This window comes from Mustelus asterias, chromosome 1 (assembly GCF_964213995.1).
Source record: "Mustelus asterias chromosome 1, sMusAst1.hap1.1, whole genome shotgun sequence".
Taxonomy (NCBI): domain Eukaryota; kingdom Metazoa; phylum Chordata; class Chondrichthyes; order Carcharhiniformes; family Triakidae; genus Mustelus; species Mustelus asterias.
Genome location: NC_135801.1, coordinates 132,759,747 through 132,767,646, shown reverse-complemented (window position 1 = coordinate 132,767,646; position 7,900 = coordinate 132,759,747).

Sequence of the window (7,900 nt, the reverse complement as noted above, 5' to 3'; positions counted from 1 at the left end):
GCAGTTTTGGTCTCCTAGTCTGAGGAAGGACACTCTTACCATTGAGGGAGTCCAGCGAAGTTTCACCAGACCGATTCCTGGATGTCAGGACTGACATATGAAGAGAGACTGGATCGACTGGGCTTGTACTCACTGAAATTTAGAAGAATGAGAGGGGATCTCTTGGAAACATATAAAATCCTGATGGGACTGGACAGGCTAGATGCGGGAAGAATATTCCTAATGTTGGGGAAATCCAGAACCAGGGGTCACAGTCTAAGAATAAAGGGTAAGCCATTCAGAACTGAGATGAGGGAGCTGGACATGGCTCTTATGGCTAAAGAGATTAAGGGATATGGAGAGAAAGTGGGAGTGGGATACTGAGTGCATGTTCAGCCATGATTGTACTGAATGGTGGTGCAGGCTCAGAGGGCCGAATGATCGACTCCTGCACCTATTTTCTATGTTTAATGCTTTTCATTCTACATAATCTCATTTTGCAGGTCACAGAGGGAGAGTTCTGCATCTGGCATTAAGTCCCGATGGCAACATTGTGTTTTCAGCAGCAGCTGATGGAACAGTTTGTTTATGGAGCTGTCTCACTGCCAGTGAGCAGACGCTGGATGTAAAACGCACTTTGTATCAATCTTGAGGATTCACAATATTGATTGTCGAAGACAAGGTACTTATTCAAAAAAAAACCAAACCTTTTGAAATGCGAGAATAGTCATTACTGTCCCAAAATATGTTGTTTGTGAAATCTGTCATTCTTAATTCTTTTAAAGAATAGTTGTAAAACTTGTAAAGATGTTCAGAGAAACTTGAGTCTAGTTGTGCATGGAACACAGGACGTTAGCATACAGATACAACAAGCCTTTAAGGCAGCTGGCATGGTTAGCCTTTATTGCAAAGAGATTGGAGTACAGGAATACAGAAGTCTTACTGTAATTGTATAGGGTTTTGGTGAGATCACGCCAGAAATACTGGTCACGATTCTCCCATCACGACCCACAACCTTTCTGGTGGGTCGTAGTGGAAGATGCGCGTCGCCGGCCTTGTTCCGAGATTTGCGCATGCGCCGGGAATGCATGCGCATCTCCCAGAGCCGGCAAGCAGTCGCCGGTCAGACCACGCTGGAAACCGGCGGGAAGGCAGGTAAGTAATTTGAATTTTTAAAAATATGTTTTAAATGCCATTTAAATCTAATTATCAGGAACTTACCAGTCCCGATTGAATCTCCCACCCCGCCAGGTATACTTCATTCCTATGGGGTTGTCTTGCTCCCCATGTTCGGGGAACTAGTGGGAGATCCCGCCGGAATGAAGGGGGGGGGCAATCGAGGCCCTCCAGGGGGCCGGGCGGCGGGGGTGGTGCCCCCTGGCTTGGACACACTGGCAGTGCCATCCTGTGCCCCCTGGCACTGCCCAAGGGGCAAGGTATCCATGTCACGGGGACACCTTGGCACGTCCCACCAGGCATGGGGCAGTGTCAAGGGGGTGGGGCCTATTGTAGGTGGGGCCTAGGGGCAATCGGTGGGGGTCCCACTGCCACTCTGCAGACAGGATTGCTTTGAGATGGAGGGAGGGCAGTGATTGGGGCGGGCTGGGGAAATTTGCCTCCTGAAGGGGGAGTCAGTGGGGGGGAGGGGCTGGACATCGGGGGGATCGCCACTGCTGGGGGGTGGGGTGGACATCGGGGCGCTCCGGGGCGGGGGATCAGGGCTGGCCTGGGAATTGTGGGGGCCGTGATCAGGCCATGGGGAGGGCTGGAGGGGCAGCACTGCGGGGGTCCCCAGTTGGCCAGCAAACGGGAGTCTGACAGATCGCGGCCACTGCGCATGCGCAGAATTCCAGAACTGTCAAACCTTGGCGCGAATAGACCCCCCCCCCCCCCCGGGCTTTTAATGAGATTCACGATTGGGACTTCTGCAGTGCACAGAGTGCGGAGATTCGGATGAGAAGCTGAACTGACAAAACAGTTGGGATCTAGAATAGTTTTCCCGCCAACTCGACGCTTTTGGGAGAATCGCGGCCACTGTGTGAAGGAAATGCTTCAGTACAGCAAGAGTTCATTAAATTGGTCCACTGGATGAGGAGGTTGTCCTTTGAGGAGAGGCTGAGGTTTATATTCTCTGAGGTTTAGAAGAATGAGAGGCGATCTCATTGAAACATGCAAGATTTTGAAGAGGCTTGCTAGGTTAAATGCTGAGAGACTGTTTCTGTTGAGCATAGAATTTAAAATATGGGCCACAGTCTCAGGAAAAGGGACCAATCATTTAGGACTGAAATGACTGAAACTCAAGTGGTTGTAAATCTTTGGAAGTCTCTACCTCAGAGGCTTGCGGATGCTCCATCATTTAAGGCTGGAGTAGACAGCTTTATGGGGCTGGATTTTTTTTGGGGGGCGGGGGGGGGAGTATTGCTGATCCCCTAGTTAGGAACGTTGTTGGTGAACAACTTACATAAGGCTGCCCCACAATGATAACACATTACAGGCAGCCTTAATAAGCTCCGCATGGGAATTCTGCTCCTCAGTGGCAGGAAATCTCACCTTTGGGAGCTGGCGGCCGGTCTGATTGGCTGGCAGCTGTGTCGTCCCATCAGCATAAGAAGCAAATAGTGACCTCTGCTGGAACTACAAGGGACTCCCCGGCAATAAAGGTCAGGGAAGCTGGACTATGTTGGGATTTTTTTGGGTGGCGAGGAATCAAGGACCCCTTGGGAGAGGAGGAGGGAATGGGGAGGAAGGGTCAGGTTTTGGAGCTCAGTTGGGGAAGGCACAAAGGAAAATACCATTTTTGAGGGAATGGGATGCACACAGAGCACCCCCAAAAGAGGTACGCCCTCTTTCTTCCTGGCTTTTCACCAGAGTTGATGAAAAAGTGGCTGACCTACTCTCGTCCGCCTTTCACCACCAACCATGTTATGGAGATGGAATTAGATGCTCAACTGCCCCTTAATTGGGCAGTTAAGGGCCTCAAAAAGACTAAGGGCAGGCGAGCCAGTGGGTGCCTTAACCACCCGTCACATTCTGGGGAATGGTTCAGGGGTGGGTTGGAAGACAGGGGGCGAGCCACCTGTAATTGTTACATGTGATCCCGCCATAAGCATGTCCAAAAGGGCAGTAAGATGCAGCCCTTGGTGTCTCCGAGAATCAGGAGATATGGGGAGTGGGTGGGAAAGTGGAATTGAAGCCCAAGATCAGCCAGGATCATTTTGAGTGTTGGAGCAGTCTTGATGGCTGTGTAATGTATTCCTGCTCCTGTTTCCTGTGATCCTGTGTGATATGTCAGTGGAATTGATAACATTTATATTATCAAGTAGACATGCATACTGTCCAATTTCATTTAGGATCAGATTTGGGTTTTGCATCAGGATTCACAGGATGACAAAACAGATACCGACACAACAGTAATAACAATTGTTATGATGCCAGCTGATACTATTGGGCAGGTCACATCCCAGGGTGGAACCTGGCTTAATAGATCCTAACTTTTATTTTTTGTTTCGAAATGTGGAGAGCAGCTACTGAACAGGAGTCTGCCGATTAACTTTTAATAATTGCAATAAAAAATTCTTAAACAAGATGACCTATGTTACAATATTCTTTAACCCTAACTATACCTTTACAGATTTATACAAATTTGTAACGATGCCAATAGGCTCAGTCTCAGACTCTTCTCCTTGGGCCTTGTCTCTTCTAATATAGGCCTCATTTTTGGGTGGGCCGTGACTCAGCTCCAAGAAAGACCCCATTGAATAACGATGATGGCTGAGCCGGAGACTAATTGCTAACTTTCCAGCTTGCTGGGTTTATGACCAGGTGACTATGGATTTTAGCACCCGTACCTCGTAAGGTTATAAATAAAGAACAACTGTGTAGATAGAACAATTATAAAATCTTAATCCAACATAGAGATTTAAAACTATTACTTTTTCCTGTTGAGAACCTGGTATAACCTAATACCTATTATGTATTAATATTTATCAGATATATGTTAATATCTCAGATTAATGTTATTTATTTGCTTGCTTTTATTGTTCAATAAATTTGTTTGGTAGTTAAAGCTTCCAGCAATGTCTGTTTTTAGTGCTACTATATGGATTTGAATTATATGAAAATGCTCTAAAATATTCTGTAGCCAAGAAAGTCTAAAGACAAGTTTACTGTTCACTGTGCCATGTGTGTTGCACAGAGTTCAAGCTCAATTCAGATTCTGCAGCAAGTGTATCAATATCTATCAGAGCAGTCGACATATAGAAGGCAGAATACTTTGAGTAAGAAGGCAATGAAGGATACCAACATTATTTCACCATGAAGAGAAAGATAGGTTTCCTCAGGAACAATGGTGACATTTTACTTTCAGGAAAGCTGAGAATACTTTATGATATGTTTCACTGAGGAGTACTGCAGGAAGGACAAGGAAACCATGCAGAATGCTCAGCACTCACCATCTTACTTTGCCATACAAAGAGCAAAGAACAGTACAGCACGGTTACAAGCCCTTCAGTCGACCAAGCCTGTGCCGACACATGACACCTTTCAAAACAAAAGATCTTTTGCCTCTACACGGTCAATATACCTCTATTCCCTGCCTATTCATGTAGCCATCTCCCATAACTATCTTTCTTCTGTAGTTTCTTTCACTCACAAGTTATAGGTTTTGGAGCTTGTCAAAAATCACCAATTTATGGGCCATATTTTCATTCATAAAATAATTTTTAAAATGCAAATAGAAAGAATTTCTTTTTATTGTTATGACATGCCAGTGTTGCCAGGTAGTGGTTATACAAGCTATGATGGAGAGAGTGTACTGAAAATGTAACTGCCATTGATGCAAGATATTTGCAGAGGCAATGGTGCAGAAATTAATCTGGGGTCACTATTGGGCCTTTAGTTGGCACTGCCCAGGTAGAGGACAAGTGGAACTCGAGGAACAACTCAAACTGTGGGTGTGTCCATCCAAGTCAGGCCATCACCTACCTACTGAACTCCTGCCCTGAGATATCCATTCGTGTTGTCCTCACAATCATTCACACTGCTTCAGTTGAAGCTGTTGAATGCATTGTGAACCTCGACATCGAACCATCACTGCTTCTCTGCTCTGTAAAATGGATATACTTCCAATCTTGGAAAGTGTTCGGAAGATAAGCAGATTTCCCTGTGCATTGCAAGATCTGTATTTTACACTCTGTGTTGTTGATGAACAATCATAGCAATGTAACAGTTCTGTGATGTGGAACAATTGTACCACATTCTATCCGCTTCCTGATGATACCACACGATTTTCCCAGCATGCCACCATGAGCAGGAGAGATCAGGTGATTCTGGTTGGCGGTATCAAGGTCATGTATTGCCATCTTATCAAGCTGATCACCCCAGGGAAGCCACTTTCTGAATGGAAAATTAGGCTCAGGAAAATTATTACCTGGAGTGTTTAAGTTCCTGAGCTGCTGGAATTGTGTTGTCACCTTTTCCTGTATTTATTCTCCACTGCCTCGGTTATTCACAAGCTCTCAGTGTGTCTCAGGTGTTTTAAATTTATTTTGTAATGCTGCTCTCTGTTGTTCCATGTTAATATCTTAACCGTCTCTCACTTTCCATTTCAGCACTTGCCAGGCCATTCTACTTCTCTCTTGAATTCTTCCAACACTTTGTTCTGTTCCTTTTAAATGTGTTTTTCCCAGTTCTGTTGAAATGTTCAATATTAATTTCATGATTTTTTCACAGATGTTCTCTGATCCAACATTTTTTGTTTTTGTGTCAGATTTGCCTTAATGCCCTCAGGGCAATGGGATGGGTAATAAAGTAAGAAGTCTCACAACACCAGGTTAAAGTCCAACAGGTTTATTTGGTAGCAAATACCATAAGCTTTCGGAGCAATGCTCCTTCGTCAGATGCACTCAGAAGGAGCATTGCTCCGAAAGCTTATGGTATTTGCTACCAAATAAACCTGTTGGACTTTAACCTGGTGTTGTGAGACTTCTTTCTGTGCTTACCCCAGTCCAACGCCGGCATCTCCACATCATGGGTAATAAATACAGTCTTGCTTATGTGACTCATATCCCAAGAACAAATAAAACAAATTCCAGTATTATAGAATTCCTACAGTGCAGAAGGAGGCCATTTGGCCCATCGGTCTGCACCAACTCTCTCTGACAGAGTACCTTACTCAGGCCCTTTCCCCCATCTTATCCCTGTAACCCCACACATTTACCATCCCTCTAACCTACGCATCTTGAGACACTAAGGGGCAATTTAGCCTGGCAATCCACCTAACTGGTACATGTCTGGACTGTGGGAGGAAACTGGCGTACCTGGAGACCCATGCATACATGGGGAGAATGTGCAAACTCCACACAGTCACCCAAGGCCAGAATTGAACTTGGGTCCCTGCCGCCGTGAGGCATTAGTGCTAACCACTGTGCTATCGTGCAGTTTGCACTGTGAATTCTGCATTGTTGGTTTCATTTTTAATTAGACAGCAGCTTCAACGCTTTGACCAACAACATACTTGGTGGGGCACAATTCCTGGAAATAAGCAATGCCAGGAGACCTTTGGTTTACAGGAAATCATCTCAGTTTGGATCTATATGACGTAGCCTGACATATCACTTACGGTTGAGAGAGTGAAGCACTACAGATAGTGAATCATCAATTTACCCAGTGTCTATATTGTCAATAATTGTAAAGTATATGGAGTATGTCTGGAAAGGTGAACTTCAGACCAAAGGCTGCCAAAATGTATTTCTGTCCTGTATCTAGTATCAGCTATGAATAAATGACTATATTAAAGCATTGTTTGTTTGTTTAAAGAACCAACTAAACGGCATTTCTAACATTAAGTAACAATAACTCTAATGCAGCGCCTTTAATAAAACACCCCCAGCAGCTTCACAGAAATGTAATTTAAGAAAAGTTGATGCTGGGATGTAATGTATGACTAAAAACTGGTTTAATCAAAGTTGAAAAAATATTCCACAAGTAACTCCATTAAATGTATCTTTTGCCAGTTAAGCAAACAGCAGTTATTTAGTCATCCCAAAATATTTTTCAGCGCTTGAAGAGAAGACACAAACAGAAGAAACTTTAAGTCTAACCAGATAAGTACCGTAAATAAAATGCACGTCTGTTAGCATTTGAAAGAAAGATGAGTCATCCTTTCGGTTGGAAAACCTCATCAGAGTTGTCTGCAACGTTTCTCCCGCGATAAAATATCACTTGGTTAAATTGTCATTTAATGTTCAGTAGCAAATGGTTTTCAATTCATTCTGTCGATAAACGTGTCACCTACAAAAAAAGCCAGCAAACCAACCACCCTGGACTTCATGAGTCAATCTTGCCAGAAGTGTGGTAAGAGATACAACAATCCTCTTATTAACTTTTAATGAGGTTTTAAATTCTCCATTACTTTTGTTAAAACTTTTCTACATATTTCCCACACAACAATCTCCCCAAGCACAGATGCAGTATCCCCTCAATATTCTTCCTGAGGACCAAGCACTGGAGAGAAATTATTGTTTCAATTTTAGTTATAAATGATAAATATGATTCATATATATTCAGTTCAAACCTGAATGTGTCATTTCTTAAAGATTAGGTTGTTACTGCTAACATTCAGTCATAATGTCTAAACATTAAAATTTGAACAAACTTTAATGTGGTTAAACAGTGAATCGGAGATGATTTTTTTGTAGCTGCAAGGCCTCATTATTCCAGCTACACAGTTTTCAGAAACAGCCGTTTTGACTGCACAGAGGATCGATGATATGCAAATCATGCTTGCTATGTTTACAACAAAATGATTCTACATTTCAGCTTGAATAGTGCCTGTACTTTATAATCATTTCACGTATGAAGATGGAGTAAGAAAACAAACAAACCTTTTCATGCTGCAATATTCTGCTTAAAACAAATATTT